Source organism: Myodes glareolus, chromosome 12 (genome assembly GCF_982192425.1).
Source record: "Myodes glareolus chromosome 12, mMyoGla1.1, whole genome shotgun sequence".
In the NCBI taxonomy this organism is placed as follows: Eukaryota; Metazoa; Chordata; class Mammalia; order Rodentia; family Cricetidae; genus Myodes; species Myodes glareolus.
This window is the reverse complement of record NC_142037.1, coordinates 10569466-10577002: the sequence shown is the minus strand read 5'-3', so window position 1 is coordinate 10577002 and position 7537 is coordinate 10569466.

The window sequence follows — 7537 nt, the reverse complement described above, 5'->3', positions numbered from 1 at the left end:
ATGACTCAGGACATATGAAAGTAGTGATTCATTTTGACTTAAGACGAGTCTTGGTCTCCATGCCATGTGTTCTTCCTGGAGCTGTGGCAGGCCTCCGTGCTCGGTCCCCGCCAGGACAGGCCCAACTGTGGTCTCCTGTGGGACAGACTGCTAATCACTCAGAGTCCTTTCCTTGAGGAAGAGCTCAGCCTTCCGCTAGCACAGTCTCAGGCAGCTGTCCTGTGGGTTGGAGTGAGCACAAGGAAACTTTGTGCTTATCCAGACCTCAGCAGAGCAGCATGCTGTTGCAGAATAGCCATGATCTGGTTAAAATAATCACGGATCCTTCCTTTCAACGCGGCCGGTGGAGATACTGCTCAAATAGTGAGCTGCTCTTCATCACATCCCTCCTGCTGGCCAATAGAGAACCTGCATAACTCTATTCAGTGTTGTTGAGCTACTCTTTCTGGGACAGGGTCACTGTGCAGCTGAGGATGACCCTGAATCCCTCTCAAGTGCTGGGATTTCAGTGGTGTATCACCATGCCCAGTTTGTTCTCTGCTTCTAGGGGACAAACTCAGCTTCATGCATGCCAGGCAAGCACCCTACCGGCTGAGCTGTGATGGTAACCCAATAACTCTTCTCAGGCTCCTTTAACTAGCTTAATAATCTGCTCAAATGATGTGTTTAGGGTACCAGGCCACCAGGCTGCAGTACTTCAGAAGATTGGCACAGTGGTCTGTGATTATTCAGTGTCCTTGGACAGGTTTTAAAAATAATTTTAGCTATTATACTCTTTTTTTTTTTTAAATTAAAGCCTGTTAACAAATGAATTCAGGTAAACTCAAAAGCCCTCTCATGGGTAAAAAGTCATTTACACTAATTTAATGTAGCATATTTTCCTTAAGTCTGTCCCTGTCATTTTCTCTACCATTTTCTTGATTCCTTCAAAACCATCTACCGTGCTCTTTATCCTCCACCCGTTTCTACCATCGCGTTCATATTCTGCTTCAGAGCCATGTGTTGTCGCCAAGTTGAATTTTAAGTGGCCACAAAAAAAAGAAAGAAATCTAAAGATCCTGAAAACTTAACTGATGTCAACTGAAGCCTGACCTTCTCCTCAAAAAAAATGAGTGACATACTAATATTTAATTGGATTTATCCTGAGTTCTATTTCTTTGTTGTCTTTTTTAAAAATGAGCCTTCTAAAAAGGGCTTAGAGAAAGCTGCTGATTCTTTGGAGGAGAGTTAAAACCATTGAAGAGGAAGTGCGCATAAACTAGGACTTGAATGCATTTTCAGTTAGGGTCATTCCTACTCATTATAAACCCTCTTTGCCTGGAAAGCTTATCCTAGCCTAAAGTTCTGTTTTCACAGTCATCCTAAGTAAGGAGAGGAGAGGAATTTCCTGACCAGGACGTTAACTTGCTGTCCTGACTCACCCAAAGGAAGTCAGCGGTGAAAGAAAACCCAGTTCTGTAGTGGTTTCTATCTCTCCTCAACTCAAAGTGTAACATGGTACTTTAATTTATTAGTGTAGCTCTTTAGAAATTTTGACTGTACAAATGCTTAGCAGATTGTTCTAAGGTAGACAAGACACATTCATCTGGAAAGATTCAATATAAAATCCTTGAGGCAAACTCCCTTCGTAAACAAATTAGAAAAACCAGTGACTTCTAATTTGACATTTCTAGAAACCTAGGGAATCTAGGGGTTCCTAGAAAAGCATGGGGGTGACAGGGAAGCAAAGCCATCTGTTGCCGTTCCGTTCTGACAACACTCGGGAGCTAAAAGCCAGCCCACATTTCATCCCATTGAGATCAGCTGGGCACACTGATGCTTTTGATTTTGTCTAGAAACCTGTCACTTCAGGAGAATTTCTGAAGACAAAGCTTGTTCCCGGTTTGGTAGGTGACCTGTTTAATGTTTTCCCTGTGTCTGGGAGCTCCTTAGTGTAATTAGCGACCTTTGAACTCCACAGCTAATCCTGAGCTATTTTGTATTCCTTACTCATCTTTAAGGCTGGACCTTTCTTTTCTTCAGAGTCCACTGCCACAATTAAAGAAGAAACAGCTGCATTTCAAAGGGATTCCGATTCCAGAAGCTTAACCGTGATTGACATGTTCTTATTCTAAGCTATAAGACACTTTCAGAGTCCTTTCTTTGGTTAGAACTTCAATCATTTTCTAAAAAATTATCTCACTATGGATTTTATTCATTTTCTTTGATAGCTATTCTTTGCAGTTTTTTTTAACTTGAAAGGTGCTTTGCATTTGCAGTGAATATGAGCATCAACTTCCAGTGGCAGATTCGTGCGGGGTTAGACCTGCTCTAGATACCGTGCCGCTAAATTCCCTTTTAGTGCCAAAATATGATTATGAAATCTGATATCTATGTTGTAGTTATTCTTACTCAACCCAAAGGGTTAAAGAAAGTTTTAAATATCTTAGAATGAACTCTAGAAAGATGGGTCGTGATTTGGGTAAAACCTGTTATCCATTTATGTACTAAGCAATATTGTAACGCTCAGAAAGTAGTATTTGACAGTGGGGATGTTTTATACTGTTAAAATAATTGAACCTCTTAAATTGAAAGTAAACAAACTCCTTGGGAATCTCAGGAGTCTTTATATTTTATTTAAACATTAACCCATCTCAAAATCTTTTTTTTTTTCATGCCATCTCAGTATTTCTACTGTTGCAATATTGTGGCCTTAGATTTCATGTGCTGTGTTTAACAACAGACATTTTGTACATAGTATCCATTGCTGGTTTTTTTCCTGTTTGTTGTTACAATATTAAAAAAAGAAAAAAGAAAAACAAAAAACCTTAAGAGGCCTTCATAGATTGCTCCAGTGCCTGGGAGGTATATAGGTGGAGTTCCTCCCCAGGGCTGCTGCCCTAGCGGAGGACTTGTTGCAGAGACAAAGGTCAAAAAAGGGATGTTAATAAACAGTCCTCAGGTTTAAGGGACTTTTTAGGATTACATCTTAAATTCCAACAAATCAGATTTAGGAGTTGCTGAAAGTGAAATTGATCCATCCCTCATGCAAACTTGGCAATACTTTCCTGTCCTGTTTCCTCGATAGTTAGCTGTATGATCAGATTAGAAGCCATTGTACCCGACTGCTGAAAGGAAAGGGAGGCAAAAAGCTAAACATGGGATGAATTCTGAACCTTTTAACCTGGCTGAAGTATGTTGGTTGCTGTTATGCAAATACCTCCAATCCTCTGCTAAGTTCCGTGGAAATAATTTTCTTGAATGACAGGTTGATTCAGCAAGGATTCGGTCGGTGATTAATCCCCCTTTGATCTAGGGTATTCCACTTAACTACCAGTTACCTCGTTCTGACAAAGTGCAGCTGAGATTAGGGAGATCACTAGAACATGACCAGCCCATGCATTTATTCTCCATAACCTTTCAAAGCAAGGGCCAAGAATGCAATTTATTCTCAGTTTTTGAAGATGCAAAGTCCTGTCTGCTAAGTTACAAAGTCAATTGAATACCAAATGAAGTTTATTTCTTATGTAAGAGAACCAACTTTCTTTTGCTCTGCGTAACAATGATATTAGGAATCACAGGCTTTGAAGACAGTAAAAACAAAGGCTACATTCCAAGTACAACTTTTTGGTTTCATGTGCAAGAGTGCGTGCTCACTGCCCTAGATAGGCCAAGAATCAAAGGCGTGGCTGCAGTTATGCTGAGAAAACTCAGTGTTTCATGGGATCACCCCAGCTAGTCCTGACACCACTGAAATATGCACTGCTTACTACAGCAAGGGAGACAGGCAGCACACAATCTTGTTAGCTTTTCTCTTCTTGAGGAAGTGGAGCCTTATGTTCTCAGTAAAATAACTGCATTCATTTTCCCATAAATGGTAATATTGCCAAAATACATTGCCAAAGTAAGTCATTCTCTTAAGTGTCTTCTGCCTTTTGCTCTATCCTTTCTCCCATATATTTAAACTTTGAATAGTCTGTGAAGTTCTAAGAAAAAGAATTCAGATGTGTTTCATGCTGTTTTCAAAGAATTCACTTTTTAAAAACTAGTATTAGTATTAGTATTTTTCCAGATGTCAAATTATTCCTTAAATATCCTTAAAACCCTATAAAATATATAGATACATAAATATACACAATAACTATAACAAATTTTGTTTTTGATTATTGTTATTATTAATGATTACTTTATAAATAAGACAAAACTTTTGATTGTTATATAATTGCTTATTATCCTGGTAGTAATCTACAACAAAAGCTACTGTTTAAATAATTTTGTATGCTTTTTTATTCAAACCTTTGTACTTAATTTATAAATCAAAACAACTCAAATGCATACATAAATTTGTGACACACTGGCCTCCTGTAATTCTAAATTTTATCATCGGTTTTCAACTGCTTTGGGAGATAAGAAAAACAGTGTAAAGCTGGTGTTAAAGGGTGAGTTTCCACGGTTACACCACTAAGAAACTCGCGTGCTCAGTAGTTAACAGCTGCGTGTAGTAAATGGGGAGGTAGCAAAGTATTCACTGTCGTGTAAAATACGCCACACAGAATATATGCATACACAGCATAGGCGTTGGCGCTTCTGCAGTGGGTTCCGTGTCCACGTAGACATGTCCCCGTTGTCTCGGGAAGAATATTGTGACGTCGTGTATTCAGATATCTACAGACAACATTAGTTCACAATATTGGAAAGGTCTGTTAAAATGAACATTACGAAGGGTAATGTTTTACCCATGAGATTTGTCTTAGAAAGCGGTTAAGAACCTTAAAGAACTGGCTTTCCGTTTTCTTCACCGCCTGTTTTACACGTGTAACACGGCCTAGCATAGGTAGCCGGGACCAGCCGCCCTGTAAGCATGATACTCTGGGGTCTAGGTTTTTCCTAATTCCTGCCTGGATACTATGTGTGACTGGCAGCCGTATGTGTTAGTGTCTGATGATCTAGCCCTAACAGAACGGCCGAATGCCCAGGAATGGAAAGATGGATTTCCTATGGGAGCTAAAACTTTGCAAACTATGTGTCTCCTTTAAATGCCCTTTTTAGATGGTAGTTTCTGTTTAAAAAATCATTTTTGATAAATACTAGTAATGATAATTTTAAAAATTGTCAATCCGCCTTAAATTTTTGTTTTTTACCTTTTCTTCAAGGGACTGAGTGCCCTCTGCAGGTTATTAGGAGATATTTAAAGACTAGAACTTAGAACTGTGGATTTTCCCTGTTCAAAAAGTATCAACTGCTTACTTCAAATCTCCAAAAAAAAAAAAAAAAAGCAATCCCATTTGTTTCATTAAGAGTTCATTGTCAGTGATGGAATTGGGGATTTCCTTCCTCTGCTAGTTTTAATCTTGAGTTTAGTACAGGAAATGTCATATCAGTGAAATTTCCAGAATTTTATCCAAGGCTCTTCAGTTATTGAACCTACAGTAGCACGCATTCCCTCACTGAAAGAAAATATGGAGAGTATTTAAATATATTTAAATTTATTTAAAACGTTGAGACTAGCTTCATTTTCCTATTTATCTTTTTTTAAAAAAACTATACATTTGAAATAGCAAGCCCTGCTTTTTCAGTTGGTGTCAAGTAAAATTACATGAATTCTAAAATTTACAACTTTTAAATAATAAAGTTAAATAATTACACGAATGAAAAGATTAAAATTCCACAAGTAATCTGGTGATGTTTGTGTTAAGGGGTCAAGTGTTTAAAAAGGCCCATTAGACCTTGCTTTGGTATTGTTACTGTATAGGTCTCCAAATAATGAGAGTATTTTCAGGCGAAGGCAACACCTTCCCCTCTTAGGCGTAGAATATATGTACCCCATGCGGAATACATAAGTCCCTCGCTTTAGTGTACTTTCTTTTGGGCATAGCAGATTCGTCTCTGAGATCTCGTTCATCTGTGACGCTTTAGAGCTGCGTGCCACTGGCACGTCGGGTTCAGCTAACTTAGCGAGGCTGCTGAGGAAGCTAAATATGAGAACAAGAGACGTGATTTGATCAGATTCATAGAAACAGACTTCTTTTTGCAAGCAGTGTAATGATTCTGATCGTCAACCTTGAAAAGCAAATTAGAACAGGCAGATGACGATTGAAAATTCTTCCAGTGCTCTGCTGTTGCTACTCTGCCGGCCACGGCTCAGCCAGAGGCCAGGGGAGCACACACTGCTGGGGCTTGACAAAGGAAACATCATTAAAGTGAATGTTTACATTGTGTTTATTGAAGTGTTCAAAGTATATGTGTTGCCTCTTCAAGCAGCCTGCTGCTCTTCAGAGGATTAAAACTGCGGCGCTGATAGTCAAAAGCAGTCACTTAGACATTATACAGACAGATGGCTTTTAAACAGACTGGTGCTGCTGCTCGTATTCCTTTCCCATTCAGGGGGAGAGACCCTCGTTTACTCATACAAATTCTTATTTCCAAGTCCACTATATGACTTTCCTACCAGAAACGATTATGCTTAAGTAATAATTTTACTTCTTAATACACCAAAAATAACATGAAAGCGATTATGAAATTACTGGCATGGCTGTCCAGTTGAGTGCTAGTGTGCAGTGGCCAGCCACTTCCAGATTAGTGTGGGGACTTCTGGGAGATACGTTTCTCTTGAGTTCCCTCATACAAATTAAATTGAAAATGGAAGAGTCACTGCATAGCAAACATGCCAACCTCACATTTGAAAGTTTAATAAATAGAATCCCCAGAACACTAGTATTTGTACCAGTAAAACGAGAAAGTTGACAAAAATATAGAAAGCTCAGCTTTAATCTTTTGTTTGGTTTTTGTTTTTGTTTTTTTGAGACAGGGTTTTTCTGTCTCAGCCAGGGCTGTTCTGGAACTCTCTGTAGACCAGCCTGCCTCAGACTCAGAGATCCACCTGCCTCTGCCTCCCCTAGGACTGGGATTAAAGGTGAGCGCCACCACCGCCCGCCATTACTCTTCTTTCTAATATGAGCAATCACTTTCTCTATGGTAAAAATAGTACAGTGTTTAATAAGGACCAAAGGGGCTGGGGTCTGAGGTGGCTCAGTCAGTAAGCAGTCTGTGCTGCATAGGCTTGAGCAGAGTCAGATCTCCAGGACCCACCTGTCAGGCAAGATGGGACGGCTTGTGCTTGGAATCCCAGAGGCAGAGGCGGGCAGGTCCCCGGGGCACCTTAGCCAAAGCAGCGACTCTGACACCCAGTGAAAGGCCGGGGCTCAGAAGACAAGGCAGACTGCTTCTGAGGAGCAACACCTAAAGCTGACCCCCGGCCTCTACCTGTGTGGTCACAGCCGCTTGCACACGTGAATATGCACGTGTGTGTGCATGCATACACACACACATTAAAGTACTATAATCTGCCTTCCTTGGGAGGTGTAGATTGAAAGTTCATTATATAATCCCTCATAAATTGGGAAAATTATGAAGGGCTGTTTTCTTAGATTCACTATCAAGACAAGTTATTAATCTCTTATTTCATTCACTATTCCATGGACCATCCTGCATTTATTATTTCATAGTTCAGAATCAGTAAAAATCCTTTTTTTTTTGTAATGAGAAAACTTTATGAATC